Genomic DNA, 10721 nt, shown 5'->3' with positions numbered 1-10721 from the left:
GGACTACTGTGTCCAGTTCTGGGCTCCCCAGTACAAAAAAGACAGGGATCTTTTGGAAAGAGTCCAGCGGAGGGCCACAAAGATGGTGAAGGGCCTGGAACATCTCCCCTATGAAGAAATGCTAAGTGAACTGGGTCTATTCAGCCTTGGGAAAAGAAGACAGAGGGGACCTGATCCGGGTCTATAAATATCTGAGGTGTGAGGGGCAAAGTGAAAAGGCCAAACTTTTTCAGCAGTGTGTGGAGACAGGACAAGAGGAAATGGGCAGAAACTGGTGCATAGGAAGTTCCACACAAATGTGCACAAGAACTTTACAGTGAGGATGACAGAGCACTGAACAGGCTGCCCAGGGGGATTGTGGAGTCTCCTTCTCTGGAGATATTCAAGACCCACCTGGACATCTACCTGTGTGACCTGGTGTAGGGAACCTGTTTTGGCAGGCAGGTTGGACTCAATGATCTCAGGAGGTCCCTTCCAACCCCTACAATTCTGTGATTCTGTGATCATCTTGTCTAACTCTCAGCCCACTAAATAGTGTCCCTAAGAGCCCTGTGTAGCCTTTTCTTAAAAACCTTCAGAGACGGTGACTCTACCACTTCCCTGTACAGCCTCTTCCAATACCTCACCAATCTTTCTAAGAAGAAATTTTTCCTAGTATACAAACTGAACCTCCCCTAGCATTATCACTAGTTCCCTGGGAAAAGAGACCTACTTTCAGCTCTCTACAGCCTCCTTCCATGCAGTCGTAGAGAGTGATACCATCTCACCTAAGCCTCCTGTTCTCCAGACTAAACAGACTAAACTCTGTTCCCTCAGCAGCTCCTCATAATGCTTGTGTCCCAGACTCTTCACCAGCTTCGTTGTCTTTCTTTGCATACACTCCAGGGCCTCAGTGTCTGCCTTGTAGTGAGGGACCCAAAACTGAACACAGCACTCCAGGTGTACAGGGAGATGATCACCTCCCTAGTGCTCCTCACTCCGCTATTTCTGCTACAAGCCAGGATGCCATTGCCCTTCTTGTTCACCTGGGCACATTGCTGGCTCACGTTCATCTGGCTGTCAGTTGCCACCCCCAGATCCTTTGCACAGCTATCCAGCCACTCTTCTCCAAACCTGTACTGATGCATGAATGCATGAAGTTGTTGAAACTGAATAGTAGGACTCCGCACTTGGTCTTGTTAAGCTCATGTGGTTGGCCTCAGCCCATTGATCCAACCTATCCAGATTCCTCTGTAGAGCCTTTCTACCCTCAGGCAGATTGCTTCCTCCCATCTTGATGTTATCTGCAAACCTATTGAGAGTGCACTCATCCAAATCATTGATAAAGACAATAAACAGAGCTGGTCCCACAATTCTGACCCTTGGGTAATGCTACTATAGTGATCAGTTGCTGTCTGGATTCAGCTATGTTTACCACCAGTTTCTGGGCCTGGATATCCAGCCAGTTTTTACCCTGCAAAGAGTAGACCTGTCCAGGCCTTGGGCCGACAGATCCTCCATGTAAATACTGTGGGAAACAGAATGACAGGCTTTACTAAAATTAAGGTAGACTACATCCACACATCCACACACCTTCCCTCATCCACTAGGTGGGATCGTAACTCAGCAGTGAAGGCTGTACCTGACTATCATTCCTATGTTTCAACCCTTTCATAGACTCCTTTTATTTTCTTTTTTGCTATTCTAATACCTTTTTTTGATCAGAAGTTTACTAAGTGCTAACTGGTGAAGAGGGAATAAGTTGTAAGACTACTCTTTTTTTTTTTTTTTTTTTTTTTTTTTTTATGACTGATTTCTTCTAGCTGCTTTTGTATTTATTTTGCCTGAGATTTTGGTGACATGCCATGGATGAGCTGAGGCTGTTGGAAGAGTATCTGCCTGATGAAGTGCAAAAGTTCAGTGCTTAAGGGATGTTTTTGGTAGCTAATGAATGTCATAAATCACTACCTCTGTCGCACATATGTTTTCGCACCACTTGCCACAAAGCTAAAGAAAACACAGTTCGACTTTCCTGTTTTGGGAGTTGTTAGAAGTATGTGTATATGTGTTTGGCAATGTGTTAGTGTGTTTAGGCTGTCCGCTACTCGCGCACACATAATAGCCGGTGTGTGTTCCTGGAAGCAGTGAGTATGATCTGCTGTGCTGTAACAGTGTTGGCTGTTGGAAAGTCTTTGCATGGACACAGAGTCTTGCATTGGTCAATAATGTCTAAAAGAATATAATATCTTTAAAGCTAATGCTCTTTTTTTTTTTTTTTTTTTTTTTTTTTTTTTAACCCCTAGTACAGCAGGCTTAATTTATCATACTCTATATATAAATGTAAATTGATTCCTGTAATATATGTTAATTAATAATAACAGTTGTTGAGGAAAAATTTAGTGAAACTTGTTACTGTTGCATTGCTCACCTTTGTCATTGAATAAAAATCTACTGTTTTAAGTACTCATCTAGAGTAATGTGCTGGTTTGTTTGTTTTGCTAAAACTGTTTTTGTAAAATATTGAAAACTGAACTAACATACAGTATCTTATTATATTCATCTTGGGTTGCAGACAGTACTCATTCAAACACTGGAATTCTGCAAATTAGCCTTTAAGCTTCTGTGGTTTATCTGTACAAATGGCTGTGTAGTCTGTGTAGTCTGTGTATTACTACTGCTCCAGGAAGCACTTTGTGCCTAGGAAGGTTTGCCTATTTGTTCAGCGTATCTCACCCTCGGGCAGTGTCAGTTCTACACGGTAATCTCTAACTGTAGATCCTATGGCTGATAGAAAGCCCTTTTAATAAGCCTACTAACTTCTTTCTTCAGAGGAGGGAGGGAGGAATGGGACACGGCACTCTTAAGACAGAGTCCTTCCCAGAAGCAAATTTTTTTCTTGTATGCTACTTTGTTTTCCTGAAATGGCAAATGTTGTCTTGAATTCTGTTTTCTGGGTGTACTGAGAGTACTGAATGCCTCAAGAAATCTTTTACATGATTTTGAGAAATCTTTCCCCTGCACTTTCTAGAAAGATTGGATTCTGTGTTTGCATCCTCTCCTTTCTCTCTCTCTCTCTTTTTTTTTTTTCTTAAATTAAATTATACTTATCTTTCTTAAAAAGAAAAGATTCTCAATGTATTAAGATACAGTGACTAGTTTCTGTTCCGCTTTTTTGTAATAGTGCTTTTGTTACTGATTCCCAAGATCAAAAATAAATCCTCTCTTCTATTTCTGTGCCAGTAGTATGCTGCATTTCTTAATTAATTCTATTCTAGTTCAAGAAAAGCTTTAGGAAGCAATTCTGCCAGTCCTGTCACTACTTATTTGAAGCACAGGGAGGAAGACTAAGCCATGTCTCATTTGCTCTTGTCTAAGAAGTATAAGATCATATTAAATACATTAAAAAGTTTTAAGGAAAAAAAGAGGAAGCTTATACTTCTGTAAAACATTAAGAATTTGAAAACTTATAATTAATTTAATTAATTAATAATAATAACAGTAATAAAAAAACTTCCCTGTGCACAACTTCAATACATGCTCTGTAGCCCAGCTATCAGTGCTGGAAATAAATGAGTTCTGAGCAGCTGCTGTCCGTCACTTGATTCCACCCAAGATGTGGTCTTGCTGCTGCTAAGAGTCCATAGGAAGCCAGGTCAGAGTTAATTTCTTCCTCCATATGTTTGAAACAAATAAACAGAATTAGAAAGAGAAAGCATGCATCTCAATAGCTGCACATGCTGGTTCATTTGTATATCAAGGCATCTTGATATCTGCATAAAAATGATTAAAAGAATCATCATGCTGACATTCTGTGCTTGTTCTGCATCCAGTGCTACGTTGCAGAAGTAATGTTTATCAATCCAGGTATGCTGTCACCATTTCTAGGGAATTATTACTGGGGTAGACAACAGTGAAACATTCTTTATACTTAGTGGTTTGACTGGCAAATAATTTGAATGATAAAACTAGTTATTATTTTCCAGAGAAAAACTGAGTGGTCCATTGAAAAACAGGATGGCCAGGTCTTTATTTGCTTATGGGACAAACAGTTGCAAGATTCAGAAACTCTCAGTCTGTATTGGATTTGTGAACTAACACTAACTTTATTTCTAGAAACGGTATCTTTCAGAAACCTTGTCTGATTTCTTGTCTCTGGTAATTAAGTACAAGACATAGCATTGTCTGAAGTTCCTCATTACATCCCAGACAAAAATCTTTCCCTTTCAGAAGGGAGAGGGAGAAAAATTTAATGGCAGTAACAACAAAGAAAACATCAATAGGCAGCATTTTGCCCACTTTTTATGTACAAAACATTGATTGTTGCTAGGAAATGATAGGGTGTCAATGAAATGTTCTTGTGACTGCACAACAATTCTTGTTGAAACAGAGGCTGAGTAGTCAGCACAGCTGCATAAGTCTCTTCACAGCGTGTGTGAGAAAATAGTTTATTAACTGTGTCCCTTCTCTTTCTGTTGGAAAAATAAAGTTAAAATACACCAGGAAAAACAAATAAACAAAATAAACACCACAGGATATTGGTAAATACTATTTCTACAGCTGAGTATTTTAGCAGTCTTGCAACGATCTACAGTCCTGTTTTTTCAATCATGTGCATATTCCATATTATTTCTTGAGGACTTGGGCTTTAATTGTATTATGTTCCACAACAATTTGATTAGTTTTCATGTTAAGATGAGTCATGGTCACTGTATCATGCAACCAATGCTTTTGTGTTAATCTGGGGGAAAGAAGCTGAAAAATGGTGTATATGAAAAATATTGTATATAAATGTCTTCTTTTTGCAATTGAAAACATCAGCAACATCTACAAATTGGGGTGGGTGTGAATGCTGGTAGGTACTGGTAGTACAAGTACTGTTGCACTTACAGAGCAGGAGAGATCTAGGAAAGGAAGCCAGAGATTTGTATTTTCAGTGCTGTGTTGCACTATTTTTGGGAATTTTTGAATGAGAGGTCAGATCAGGTTGTTCATTCCAAGGTTTCTGTCTCTCCCTTCCTCTCCCAGCTGCAATCTAGAATGACTTGAAGAGGCGTACCTAAGGCTGTGAAGCCTCATTTCATTTTTATGCTATTTTTCAAAGGAAAGTTGCTCTAAAAGAAGAAAATGCAGACAAAACTAGCATTTGTCACCTATTCTGTAAAGAATTTCAATAGCCTACCTGACAGAAGGATTTACTTTTAAAAAACATAAACAGAGAGAGAAGGATTCTTTATTTTTAACAGGTCTTGGAATCTGAAATATCCTAGAACTGTTGCCTCTCTTAGTTTTACTTCTTCCTGAATGAGTTTTTTCACCACTATCATAGGAAATTATCATGTTTGGGTAGTCAACAAGACTTCCTGGACTTCTGCAGAAAATGACCTTCTCATTGTATTTTTGTTGTGTCAGTGAGGAAGTATTGGCAATGGCTGTTATGGTAACAAAACAGAAACCTGTTGTGGCAACTACATTCAACATTGCACATGGAGTATCATGGAGTATCTCTTCCCTCTGTAAAACCTTTTTTTTTTTTTTTTTTTGTCCAGCACAGGAGATATCCCCTTCTTTAAGTTTATCACAAGTTACATATTTTTTTCCCCTAAGCAACCATCCAGATGTGGTGCAAGTTTTCTTGTTTTCTTTGTTGTTTTTTTTTGGGGGGGTGGGGAGGTGGGGGTGGGGAGGTGACTGGGAGACTGGGAGAAAGGGTGGGGACAAATGAGGAGTGTTCTTTTTGGCAGCTTTTTTAGCAGAGTGTTCTTTTTGGCAGGTTAATTTTTACAGGTGGGAGGGGAATGACAGACCAGCCAGTGCAAAGTAACCAACTTGTTCCTAGTAGCTAATTGCACTAGTTCTCCACGCCTTTGCAACTAACTGGTAACCTCTGGAATCCTGGAGCTCCAGCAATGGTGAAGTAGGCCTCATGGTCTTCAGCACAGGAAGAACAAAGCAGCAAGTACAAGAACTTCACAAAAAGTGGTGGTCACACTGCAGCTTGCAGATAAAGTTTCTCATAACACTGTATTAAAATTGTAAATAAAATGGTAGGAAGTAAGGTTAGATATGCTGACAGGAAGGAAACAACTGTGTGAAGACTGAGAGAAAAAACATGAATGAAAGGTTGGACAACTTTCCTGTATGAGCTTTTTATTTGGCTTCTGCAATAATAATTTAATGCTTCTTTCTTTCTTTCTTTCTTTGCCTTCTCTGCAGCAGCTAGACTGCTTTTAAGAATTGTGAAGATACAATTCCCTCTACTTGGCACTGGTAAGACCACATCTACTGTGTCCAGTTTGGGCTCTGTCAAGTGCAGGAGAAAAATGAACTTACTGATGTGATACAAGTCTCAGTCCACAAAGAAAATGAAGGAAATAGAGCATCTTTCAGATAAGGAGAGGCTGACACAACTGGAGCCGTTCAAGCTGGAGAAATCTTGGGGTGGAGATGGTCTTAGCAATGTGCATAAAAAGCTAATGAAGGGAACTAAGAAGGAGTAAGATTCTTCTCACTTCTCCTCACGGACAGGATGGGAGGCAGTGGGCACAAACTAAGACACAGAAGGTTAACTCCAAAAGAAAGAAATTTTTTTACTGTGGTGGTAGTCAAGTGCTGAAGCAGATTAGCCAGGGGCAGCGGACTCTCCATCCATGGAGATATTCAGAATCATACTTGACATAGTCTTAAGTAAGCTGCTCCAGTTTACTCTGCTACCCTGGTTTCTCTCTCAGTTTAACTAGATATGTTGGGCAGTAAGTGGCACAGAAATGCCCTGCAAAGGATTTACAAATCTCCTTTTCACCAAAGAAAACTGTCACTGGTAAACAATCACAAAAATCTTCATTTAACCTGATTCTGTTTATTTTTGATCAAAGGAGTGACTATACTATTGAAAACTGATTAATAAAAGAAACAGCTATAAAAATGGTAAGAAAAAATCAGAATAGTGTGTATCTCTGGTCAAATGAAGGTGTAAAAACCATCCTAATTATCATCTCCGTAGCTTTGATGTAGAAAAGACTGTAAAAGAACAGACTCAGTGAGTTAGCTCATTTCATTTTAGGCTCATTTATTGTAGGCAAATTTAACATAGATTTTTTTCATCTTTTTCATTTCTCATTTTTGAGTTCAGGTAATTTTTATTTTGTCCAAATTCTTGTTCCTGTAACAAGTTGACTCTTTTTTTTTTTTTTTTTTTTTTTTTCCACAAGACATGACTACCAGTCATAGTAGGCTGAGGGGAAATCTGTTGAGGCAGTACTGCTGGAGTTAATAGAAAAAGAAAGGGATAATGCACAGGAAGAGCAGGCTAGGAGAATAAGGCCGCTCAGCTGTAAAGCAATCATTGATTCCTATTGCTAAACTAATATTTTGGTCCTTAAACTAATATATTGATACTAATCCCTATTGCTAAACAAACCAGCCTACATCAGTACTTCCCTCTCATGATGTTGGTCATCCCTAGTGGCTGGAAAGGAATGTATAAGTTGAAGCCAGTTCAAGCCCACTGCTCTTTTCATTTTGTTGGTTGATTGGTTTTTATGTTTATTTTAGTCTGAGCCAGATATCCATGTTTGTCTGCTTAGTTCAGGAATACATTGGTCTTCAATAATTATCTCAAGGAAGGCTATTTATTAAACCTTGTTTCTTACTTCAGCAGCTGAGTACCTAAAACAAAGGTTACATTCCAGTTCCCGTTGTATTCAGTTCAGCTTACTTTACAAGAATTGGTGGTCATTCATTACATTTTTCCCTGGGAAATTTAACTTTCTGCTCTTTTCCACTGAGCTGTCTTCTGTTGTGGGGCCGTGTCAGTTACGCTTGTTTCAGATCAACGGTCATTCTGTGATTTTTGAAGAAAGCAACATTTTCTTATTCTGGTGCCTGAATGCTTCAGCTTCTTGTCAAATAGTGAAACAACAAGTAAGTGTATTTGGAAGAAACATATTCAAATATTCACTCACCAAATCTACTTACAGTTTTACAGTGGTAGAAATTAATGGGTCGATGTTTTTGACACATTTAAACTAGTCACTCATGTTAAACAGGCAAGAAGCAATCATACTATTCATCAGCACATAACTCAGAGAAAATTGCATTGTACACCTTAAGTAATATTTTTTCCCATCAATTGCTAATGAAAATTACTTACCTTGTTTTAAATTCCCCTCTTCAGATGAGCCTGCTATTCTTCCTGCAGTATGTTCTTTAAAAAACTGAACTAAACAAAAAACCCTAGGAAGCTACATCAGCAACTGCAATGAATGAAAGCATCACACCAAATACACAATCATACTGATGTATTAAAAAAAGAATGAGAATTATGACATGAGTCATTCAGGGGCTGTTCTAGTATTCTACAAACCTGAGTGCTGACAGGAGTTGGCAGCAAGACTGTAGTTATACTTTAGCTAGTTGTTACTAGCAGAGAGATTCCTGGACTCCTGAGATCAGAATTTGCCTGCACTGAAGTGAACAGTAGAAGGCAGGATCATAGAAACATGTCATGGTTAGGGGAGGGTAGAGAAGAAGCTGATTGTTAGCCCACTCCTTTTTCAGTTCTCTTCCAAAAATCAGCAAGAAAACTAAGTCAACTTTTACAGATCTTACTTCCATCCTTGCCTCACACTAGGCCATCTCCACTTGCAGTAGTAATTTAGGCCTACATCTTTATTCTTATAAGAAGTGCTTTCAGCTTTGCCTGTGCCATTAAGAAATCTCAAGATGGTTCTGAGGCCATTAAATGAGGAAATAGTTGAACTGACATCATAGTTGATAACTTTTTTTTAATGTTAACATTTTTTATGATAAACCAAGAATTATTTTTATTTATTTTTATGACATGTGAAATGAACAGATATGCTTTCAGTTTTCCATAATATGGGGGAAAATCCCAAGAAAAATTCTGCTTCAAAGGCAATCACAGAATAGCAGAATGGCTAAGGTTGAAAAGGACCTTAAAGATCATCTGGTTCCCTCTGCAATGGGCAGGGTTGCCAACCACTAAATCAAAGATTAGATCAAGTTTCCCAGGGCCCCATCAAACCTGGCCCTGAATGCCTGCCCAGTGAGTCATCCCACAGCTTCTCTGGGCAACCTGTTCCTATACTTCACCACCCTGAGTAAAGAATTTCTTCCTAACATCTAACATAAATCTCCCCTCTTTTGATTTAGAGCCATTCCCTCTTGTCCTATCCTTATCTGCCCATGCAAAAATTTGGTGTCCCTTCTGTTTATAAGATCCCCTCAAGTATTGGGAGGCCACAATTAGGTCTCCCTTGGGATTGCCCTGACCCTGGCCTTGTTGAACCTCATTTGATTCATGTGGACCCACTTTTCAAGCCAGTCCAGGTCCTTCTGGTTGGCATTCCTTCCTTCTGTTTTATCAATTGCATCACTCAGTTTGGTGTCACCAGCAAACTAGCTGAGGGTGCAGTCAATTCCACTGACAAAAATGTTGAAGAGCACTGGCCAAAGGATGGACCCCACAGGGACACAATTTGTCACCAGCCTCCATCTGATCTGTTGACCATAACATGCTGGCTGAAACCATTCAACCAATTATTTATCCACTGAATAGTTCAACCTTCAAATCCATATCTCCAGTTTAGAGGTAAGGATGTGGTGTGGGACCATGTCAAAGGGCTTGAAGAAAGCAGACCATATCATTTGCCTTTTCTTTGTCCGCTGATGCTGTCGCTCCATCAGAGAAGGCCACCACATTGGTCAGGCTTGATTTTCCCTTGATTAAGCTGTGCTGGTTCATCTTTCATGTGCCTTAAAATATTTTCTAGGAGGTTCTGCTCCATGATCTTCTGGGCACAGACATGAGGCTCAGTAGGCTGAGGTTTCCTGGATCTTCCTGTCTCCCTTTCTTGAAAATGGGTGTGATGTTTCCTTTCTTCCAGTCACTGTGGACTCACCTGACAGCCATGAGTTTTCATAAATGATGGAGAGCATCTTGGCAACCACATCAGCTATTTCCTTTAGGACCTTGGAATGCATGTCATCTAGCTCCATAGACTTGTACGTATTCAGCCTCAGGTGGGTGGATCTCTGATTTGCTCTGCTCTCACTGAGGGGGATTTTGCTCCCCCCAAACCTAAAGGTTCAGGGATGTGAGAGGTGGGAAGCCTGGTGACCAGCGAAGACTGAGGACAAGAACTTGTTCCTCAGACCTTCCCATGCCTATTGTAGCCAGTTCTCCCTCATTTAAAAGACGGCGTATGATACAATGTTGCAATGAATGCTATTATGTCACCATGTAAATAAGCAGGCTGAAATTGCGTATGTTGTTCTTTTTGTTACAAAATGAGTGTGATAATAGGTGGAAGTGCAAGTTGATGGAAACAAGTTTGGGTGCTCCCATAATATTATATGAGAATAAGAAGGAAAAACATTCAAGGGTATTTATCTGCTTATAGTACTGTGAAAACATGCATGAAATAAAATGATGAAGAAGATTACAATTGCTAATGATTGGTATCATAGATGGAGAACTGACAATGGTGCACTGAATATTAGTAGGAATTAACTAAGAGAAAAGCAAGTTATCCTCATTTCAGGATGGACTAGACAATAATCAGCTATCAGACTCCACTGAGACAAGTTGTGGGGATTGCTTGTATAGGTGCATGTTCCCTCTTCTACCTCTGATTTGATGAATTGGAAGGAATCTATCAGATTATAAAGGAAAAATCCAGAGGGAGTTCACGGAATCCTTCAAGTGGTTATTTTAAATCTTG

This window comes from Excalfactoria chinensis, chromosome 2, assembly GCF_039878825.1.
Source record: "Excalfactoria chinensis isolate bCotChi1 chromosome 2, bCotChi1.hap2, whole genome shotgun sequence".
In the NCBI taxonomy this organism is placed as follows: Eukaryota; Metazoa; Chordata; class Aves; order Galliformes; family Phasianidae; genus Excalfactoria; species Excalfactoria chinensis.
Note: the sequence above shows the minus strand (reverse complement) of the source record.